This window comes from Misgurnus anguillicaudatus, chromosome 21 (assembly GCF_027580225.2).
Source record: "Misgurnus anguillicaudatus chromosome 21, ASM2758022v2, whole genome shotgun sequence".
NCBI lineage: Eukaryota > Metazoa > Chordata > Actinopteri > Cypriniformes > Cobitidae > Misgurnus > Misgurnus anguillicaudatus.
The window spans coordinates 19,949,731-19,959,459 of NC_073357.2; positions in this window are offsets into that span (position 1 = coordinate 19,949,731).

The following is a 9,729-nucleotide window of genomic DNA, read 5'->3' on the forward strand; positions in this document are numbered from 1 at the left end:
TACTGACATACCTCAACATATATAAGTGCCATTGTTTTGTCACAAGATGCGCACCAGTCTTGTTTTTTTGTAGGGTTTGTTTGTAAAAACTAAAATGTCCTAATATAATTAAATCCTAAACCCTGTCCGAGAAACTGCTTCAATGTGTTGAGCTGGCACAAATGTACATACTGTATCTCTGCTGAGAAACAACCATCTTTGTGTCAGCTTTACACAGGGTTGATATTGCATCCATTACACAGTCGCCAAGCACTTTACCAGTACATACACCAACAGCTTCCAGATAAACACTTGGGTTCAGCTCCTGATGACTCTAATAAAGCTGTGTCTTAATTTATTGCAGGGTGGTCTTGCTTTACCTGTTGTAAAGTTACATTAAACCTTCATGTGATCAGATGTCATGCAGTGATATTAAACATTTACAGTGTGATCAGATGTTGTGCATTTATATTAAACCTTTACAATGTGATCAGATGTTGTGCATTTATATTAAACCTTTACAATGTGATCAGATGTTGTGCATTTATATTAAACCTTTACTATGTGATCAGATGTTGTGCATTTATATTAAACCTTTACAATGTGATCAGATGTTGTGCAATTATATTAAACCTTTACAATGTGATCAGATGTTGTGCATTTATATTAAACCTTTACAATGTGATCAGATGTTGTGCATTTATATTAAACCTTTACAATGTGATCAGCTGTTACCTGTCATGCAGTTATATTGAACATTTACTATGTGATCAGCTGTAACCTGCCATGCAGTTATATAAACCCTTACAGTGTGATCAGATATTATCTGTAAGGAATTTCTTAAACCATATGTGAGCTTTGTAGATTCCACTTAAAAGGATTTAAGTCTCCTGATTTGAAGGATGTTGGCAAGTTTGCAAATGAATTGTATCATGGTACCACATAAAAACGAAATAGTTATTGGACTGGCTAAGGTGCACATTTGCTTTAAAAAAGACGAAATCACTGTGTAAATATTGGTAGACATACTTCTAATAATTTTCAATGCTGCTGCTGCTCCATCAACTCCTGACAGGACGAGGTAATTAAATATGCCAGGTTACTTGCCGCGGCCGCTTCATATCGTCTAACGACGAGACGATTGATGGGACAATATAAGACTATCCAAGCGTCATATGAAGTTTTAACCGTGCTCCTAATTTAAAACATTTACAGCTGTAGCGATATTTGTCATTTCGCTAAAGTTATAGTGAACTACAAACAATCTTCTAACCACCAAACTAACCACCGAATGCACTGTGCCATATTAGCAGCGGAAGTCGGTTGACAAAATGCGGAAGAGCGAAGAATTAAAAAGGGGCGTGGCGGAATAAGGTGAATAGCCTAATATATATGCAGTTCAACCCGCTAAAATAGCAAGTGCAGCATGCTACTGGTCAGTGCTTTACATCTGAATTATGACTAAAAGTTTGAAATGTCAGAAAACCATGCTGTTACGCATCCTCAAGCTATTTTTAGTGGGTATACGGAAATCCTTGACAATTTCTAGTGGGTACACGGCGTATACCTGCGTATCACGTAGACTACACCACTGCTTATAACAAAAAACTGAATAATGCCTTAAAGCTATATGTGACAATGTGTACAGCTAACAAGCAAAAGAACCCAGAAATAAGTTTTTATAAGCTGTCGAGCCGTAAAACCCAGTCTTTAAAGAGTAACTAAACCCTAATCCAACTTTTTTTAGTTACTGATCTGTAAGAATGATGCTTTATTAGTGCTGTTCGTTGATTTTAGTAAGTTTTTTGACATTTGGATATAAAGTGTTTCAATACTGCAATATATGGTGTAAAAACGTCTGAGTGCTGCCCTCTTCAGGTTAAACGGTGGCTACTGCAGTTGAATTTTCCTATTGGATGTTGAGTCCAAAAAATGACTCGTGATGTAAGCAGATTCAAGCTCACCACGCCCTTGTTACAATCTCACCACACACTTGGTACGAGCTCAGTTCGTCCCCTCTATCTCTGTTGGGATCTGCCCACTTTTCTTGCATTTTTCTAATATTGCCAGTGGGCGAAGTCAGGCTCTGACCAGGGGTTTAGTTACGCTTTAAGGAGAATAAAGTGGATCGACGACTACATTTCCCCCTAGTGGACGCAGTTTTACTAATAGAAGTACTATGAAAAGTTGCCTGTATCCATTTCTGTGTATTTAAACGCTCGTTTTTTGGGGTCGACAGCTTATAAAAACTTATTTACAAATTAAACTTAAAAACAGAATAATACCTAAAAGCTGCTGTGTGACAAGGTGTACATTTAACAGGCAAAAAAAAAAACAAATACGTTTTTGTGGGCTGTCGACTTCAAAAAACGAGCGTTTAAATACACAGAAATGGATACAGGCAACTTTTCATAGTAATCCTATTAGTAAAACTGCGTCCAATATGGGGAAACGTAGTCGTCGATCCACTTTATTCTCCTTAAAGACTGGGTTTTACGGCTCGACAGCTAATAAAAACTTATTTCTGGGTTCTTTGGCTTGTTAGCTGTACATATTGTCACAAAGCAGCTTTTAGGCATTTTTTCAGTTTTTTGTTATAAGCCAGAAATGACAAGGAGGCGGCCTCTTGCAATACAAAGTCAATGGAGACGGTTGGATTGAATTCCCCCCCGGTGGGCGTGGTTTTCAGGTTATGACGCGCTGCGCTCTGTCTCTATGCAAACAAGTACATTAAAGCAGTGGTTCTCAAACTGGGGGCAGCGAGATGGTGCCAGGGGCCCCAGTTTTATAATATTTCATGAAATACATCACTTTATTATAAATTCTGTGTAATTAAACCTCAGAACAATAAGGCTACTAAACAAAATCAATACATTTGTATAATTTAATATGTTTTGTTTAATTCAAATTTTATGTTTTAGAATGTTTATGTCATACATTTTTTTTTGGGGGGGGCTGTGAAGGAATCCACTGTACACAAGGGAGGCCACAAAAAAAAATGGTGAATTAAAGAACCTTATATGTGTACTACTGAGCATTATATATAAATATTCAAATATTATAATGGTGCAAAAAGTCAAAATTCAGAGCAGGGCGCTGCTGGCCAAACTTTTACAGTGGTGCCCTCTCTAGTTAAAAAACAACAAACTATAGTATGTGTGAGGATAGAAATATGCTATTGTTACCATTTATAATTGTATTTTGACAGCAACACAATCTACAATTACACACATATGCAATTATATATTAAAGCCTATATTTCTGCATCTGTACCAGTGTAGCTAATGGACTTCAGCTTAATCTAATGTGACAAAGCTGATCTTACATGTCAGTGTAAATCCAAGTAATTTTGAAGACTGTCTTTCTTGTAAGTAAATTAAAAGTCAGGTTTAAGGAAACAGCTGATGTCTATTAACAAAAGCAAAAGTTGGTATGTTATGTGTTTGATTGATTTAACACTCAAGCATTTAGCAAATTAGGTTTTGTTAATGCAAATAAAATTTAGGGCAGTTATTATAAAACAACAGATGTCTTTAGCATAGATATCTTTGCCATGCTTCAAAACGCAACGCAGCACAATGTCATTTAAGTTGAATAACTGAAGTTACATGATTTAAATTGGTACATTGTTATACTATTTAAATCACACAGATGGATTGGTGTCAGCAGCCAGCTATATATTTACAGGCTTGTGAATGTGAACTGACCTGAAAGTGATCCGCGAGTTTTATTTCGTCCTTTTCCATTTGAAGGCAGAATGCCGCGTTCTGTTACTGTACAAACGGATGGCGGATGATATCAAAGCATCGCGAGAGCAAACTGCTCAAACTGCTTCGCATGCTTTCTAATCGCTCTCTCGGTTCTTTTATGTTTATCTTTGAAGCGATATCAAACAAACTTTTGATCATCTGCAGTCAGCTGGGGGGGGCGGGGATTGCGTACGGTGGGGATTGCGTACAAACCAATAGGGTGTCGGAATGGTGTATGTTTATTAGGGATGGGCATTCGATTAAGTTTTCTTTGTCGATCGTCGGGAGAATTAACGATCGACTATCGATTAATCATTAATATTTTTATAATAAAATGTGTTATTTAACTTTTATACTTAAAAAATGCAATGAATACAAATATACAGCGTGTTTTTCCTCGATGAGACCTTTATTACAAGATCAACTTGTGGCAGACAGTTAAACTATGTTTCAAACATATATGTGCGTGCATGTGGGTGCTCTAAAGCAGCGGAACCTGCAGCTGCGAGCCAGCGTTCTTAAACAGAGACCTCATTAGTTCCAAAAAAAAAAAAAAAAACAGATTCATGTTTAACATTAAATTAAACAAAAAACATAATACTTAGATCTGAAAGGTTTTGTCAAAATCTAACTCAAAATTATTCAAGCCAGAAGAAAGTGCAAGATATTAGCCTTCCTAACATTAGGCTATAACAAATTAAATATTAAAGCCTCCTGAAAAATAACTAACTTTAGTAACTCGCATAAAACTTCTGCACCAGTCTACTGATTTTTTTTTGAGAAATAAAAACATGTTTTGGGGTCAGACGCGACCGCAACCCATGGTGACCGTCAGTCCAGCCGCCGCCGAAAACAGCCGCTCTGAGGAGACTGACTAGGATGCACAGGTACCTCAGCGCTAACTTGGCTTATTCCGCATACAGAGTATGTGTGAAACAGCGTGCGTTTTGTGAGCCCCATTCACCATTCTTTAATTATACTAACATAGTCTTTTAGTTTTTATTTGTTGTAAAACAACAGTAGACACAAATTTACTATGGTCTCCAACTCCACTATATAGCCTACCATAACCATGTTATTTGTAGTAAAATTGCGGAAATACAAATCGTTTTTATCTGCAAAAAAAAAAAAAACATGTTCACAATGATAAAATCATGGCTAATTTTCCTAAGGTAGTAATTACAAAATTATATATGTTTGAAAGACGGAGATGCGCACCGGTCAATCTATTACATAACAGAGCGAGGCCAGAGACAAACGTGCTCATAAACGGGAGTAATATGGAATAATGTGTGCCTCTTTGAATAACTGTAAGTATACATTTCTTTTAAATATATTTTGTCAAATAAAGTTTTGAGACATGGCCTAATAATGCTTTTTTCGCTGTTATTGCTCATTTAGACTTATTGTGCGGGTAACAGCGTTTTTGACGCATTTACCTCAGAGATTATTTTAGCAATATTGCTTTTTTTACGGTAATAATAATACAATTTATATTTCAATCCTGTTTAATTGTCTGTTTATTCATTTCATTATGCTGTTATGTTAATGTGAGGATATTTATTTGCCATATGAAACGTGCCGTTAAATGAATACTTTTATATAATATTCAAATTATATGCGGAATAATGTCTGCATCTTTGAATAACTGTAGGAATACAGTTGCTTATTTTTGTAATAAAGTTTTTAGAAATAATAATATTGTGTGAGGATTTTTTCCATGTGAGACGCTTTTTGTCGTTGAATAAACTCGTTTATTATTTGGAAAAAATATAAATACAAAGTAGGAAAAATAAAATGTGGAAGGGTAGCAGTTACTATGCTTATTTATATTTATGATATATTTGGAGATAAATAAAGCATTGCAAAACTGCTGATTTGATCCATTCAGATCCTGACCACCAGGCTAGAGATTTTAAACATCCTTATTCCACACTTACTAGTCTGTCAAATAATATCTAAAATATATTGTTTTGGGAAAAAAAATTATGCTTTGTTCTATTGTTTATGCGGAAAAGTGTTCACAGAAAGTGTCAAAACACATGAACGTTTTATATGCAGAATAACCGGTCAGCAGCGCACTGCAACTGGTGCTTGACGGATTCGCCGCACATATATGCAAACGCACTGCATACAGAGTATTTGTGAAATAGATAAAAAAATGCATTCGATTAATTGATAACAAATTAACGTCATCGACGAAATTCTTAACAATCAATTATCGATCGTCGATTAATTATGCCCATCCCTAATGTTTATACTTCTCATCCAACCACAATCGCATTCATCCGGATGATGCAATTTATCAAGATAGGTTTTGTACGCTGAAGCCGGAATGTAAAAAAAAGAAAACAAGCCGAAATTAAAAGAAGTAAGTTAACGAGGCGATTTTTAAAATGTAAGGAGTAGAAAGTAGCCTACAGATAATTGCGTGAAAATGTAAGGAGTAGAAGTAAAAAGTCGTCTGAAAAATAATTACTCAAGTAAAGTATAGATACCCAAAATATCTACTTAAGTAAGGTAACAAAGTATTTGTACTTCGTTACTTGACACCTCTGACTGTTACCGTGGTAAAGCATGCTTCGACGCGTATCGGTTTTTATCACGCAGTAGCCGAAATATACTGTTACCGTGGTAAAGCATGTTAAATTCGACGCGTATCGGGTTTAAGCACGCAGTAGCCGAAATATACCGTTACTGTGGTAAAGCATGGTAAATTCGACGCTTATCGCGTTACCTTTATCCTAATATGACTATTATAAACTGGTCGAATCTGCAGAACTGACAGATATAAAACAGCGATTGAATTGAACACGTTTAACCTGATTTATATAGAGTAAAAAAGAGTCTTAACTTACCAACATGCGTTGTTAAATCTCGCGATGTAATGTAATGCAACTCCTATGTAATGTCACATGGAGTTCTTCTCTTTTTCTTTTCTCTTTTTCTTCTCCCAGTGGACGTTTATTTTTCAAAACTGTAGCAATACGTACCTGTTGATACATATTTGTGGCGCTGCAAAAAAGTGTGCAGAGGTACGTATTTCCCATGAGACCAGGTTGGAGTTTAAATTCATCTTTTGGTTAAACATTTTATCACATTCGCACTTAATGCCCAATAAACATATCTGTTGAAGTCATTAAAGTTAATTAAATAACAAAAGAAGAGAAAATCACTCACTGGTCCTGACTGTAACTTCTTCCTATAGTGTTGAGCTCTGCTATTAAAAGTGAGTTTAAGGTTTATCGTGGAATTTTGATTTTCTGAACAACTTTTACTAAAGTTACTGCAGTTAACAAGAAGCCTTTTGCTTCATTAACAGACAGTAATAAGATGTGAGAAGTTTAAAATTAAGGATTGCATTATGTTTACATCTTACACAGTTAGTATAATGCATGCAGGGCAAGGAGAATATTTATCTAATGTGGGGTAATGTGAAATAATAATAGATTCATTTATGCTTTTTTTTTTAATAATTATAGTTTTCTTTCATGGGATATGGACCCCCTAAAATAGCCTTGGCCAACTAGGGTTGCCACCCATGTCTGATAAAAAACCTGGACTTATCGATGACCCGGCCAATTGGTTTGCTCACAACCCCCCCCCCATAGCATAACATTTCTATAGGCCTATGCAATTATTGGCAATTCTCTAAAACTTTACAATTCTCTTTTTTTTTCAATTCTTATTTGTTAACATTAGTTAATGTATTAACTAACATGAACTAACTGTGAGCAGCATTTGTTACTGTATTTGTTAATCTTTGATAACGTTAGTAAATAAAAATACAGCTGTTCATGGTTTATTCATGTTAGTTCACAGTGCATTAACTAATGTTAACAAGATTTAAATAAATGTATTATTAACATTAACAGAGATAAAAAATTGCTTTATGCTATAAGTGCAGTTTATTATTAGTTCATGTGTTAACTAATGAACCTTATTGTAAAGTGTTACCCAATTATTTGTTCATTATGTTAAAATATGTAAATCAGGATTACAATTTATTAAAGCTGCTTATACTATTTATGTAAACTGTTTTTATTTATATTCCATTGCAACTTTAAACAGGTCTAAATAGCAACTAGCAAATATGCACATGAAATTAAACTTGTTGAACTCACCTCAACATGTATTTTACAATCATTTAACCTGCCATGGGAAAAGCTGAAGTCACTGTTACAAACTCTACACCATGCAATATTTTAACTCTTTTAAGACAGGGATACACTTTCGTGTAGTCTGGTGTAAAATGTGTCTTATATTTTCGCTTTTGGGGCACTCTCCCTCTGCCATGGCGCTCCTGTTTCTAGATACACTGATTAGTTTGGTTCGGGAGAAGAGATAAAAGCCCGCCCACACTGACAATTGATTGGTTGATGTCCTGAAACGGGCCAATCAGGATGCTCTCTGTTTTACATGCGCTAAATGAGGCAAACACACACACAGACGCAAGGTCTCCCTCTCTGCCGTGCGCGCGTTAAATTTCATATTCACATAGCTTTTCAAAAACCGGGACATTCAGTGTCCCGGGAGAGTTGATAAATTTCCCGGGACAGGTTATTAAAAAGAAGGACAATCCCGGTAAAACCGGGACAGGTGGCAACCCTATGGCCAACCCATTTATAAAATCCTAGTTCCCTGCATTACTGATGTTGTATTTAAGCATATTACGTTTATAATAACTGTGTGCATATTTTGAATTAATTTAATAAACTAATTATTGATAGCCTTTAGTTAATTCACTAAAATTATCCTATATTCAGTTAGCCTATGTTTACTTTATTGACACAGCCCAGTGTGCCCAAGATGGTAAAATTATTATTACAATGCATTCCTAATGACCAACACAAATCTTCTGCATACTGACATGGTTTGAAATCTTTAGTTATTTGATTCTTTGGTTTTCTGATGTTTTTTGAAACTCATATATGTAGAGCAGAGAAATAAGATTTTTTCCTGGGGTGCATGCCCTAGAAAAATACATAAACGGCCCTGCTCATAATTAAATACAAAAGGAGGAGAAAAACTACAAAAAAGTCCACTTTTTGAAAAAAAGAACCCCCCCTTTAAATAGGCTGGCTACGGACCTGTAAACTGGCATGTCCATTGTTTTTACAATTAATTAAATGGCTTTTTTACTGCGTTTGCCACAGTATTCAATCCTACACACTATTTTACTACAGTACAGTAGGCGGCAGTATACTGTAGTGTGCAGTTCGTGTCCGCATCGTCATACGCGCCAGTATCGCTGGAAGACTGCAGGAACACAAAGCCCTGGATGTCAGGATCCCAAATGTTATTAAGTGTATTTTGTCTTGTTTCTAGTGCCGGGATCCTGACACCCCCGTATACGTGTTCTGTGTCTGTGTGGAGAGTCATGTGGTCTGTGTTTATGTTTGGTGTACCGCATGCTCTCCTGTCTTTAGTCTTAACCTTACCCTCCTGTTTCCTTGTTAACTCTTGATTAGTTAATTCCCTCCACCTGTTTGTCATTGTTCCCTAGTTTAGTTTTCCCTATTTAAAGCCCTTGTGTTTGCTGTCCTGTGCCGGTTCATTGTGTATCGTATGATACTGCTTGCGTGTGCTTTGTCTGTCCTGTCAAGATTATTTTTCTAGTCATTGTCATTATTTGCCCCCTCGAGGGTATTTATGTTTTAATAAACGTCTTTAAGTTATGAGCTGTCTGCGATTGGGTTCTATCCACCACCACACCCTGACAGAATGAACCGGCCATTCTGGAACCCAGCAGACAGCTCTTTTGTTTTGTTTTTTACCTGATGTCGTCGAGTCTGCTGTTGTCCGTCCAGTCCTGATGTCTGTCCAGTCCTGCCCCGTCCTGCCGTTGTCTGTGCCATTGTGTTCCTGTGGCCGTGCAGTGAGCCCCGCGGGTGTGTTCCTGATCGGTGGCGTCTTCGGTAGGGCTACTGGTCGACGAGCTTCGCGGGAGTGTTCCTGTTCGGGGAGCTCCGCGGGACAGATCCGGATCGACGAGCCCCAC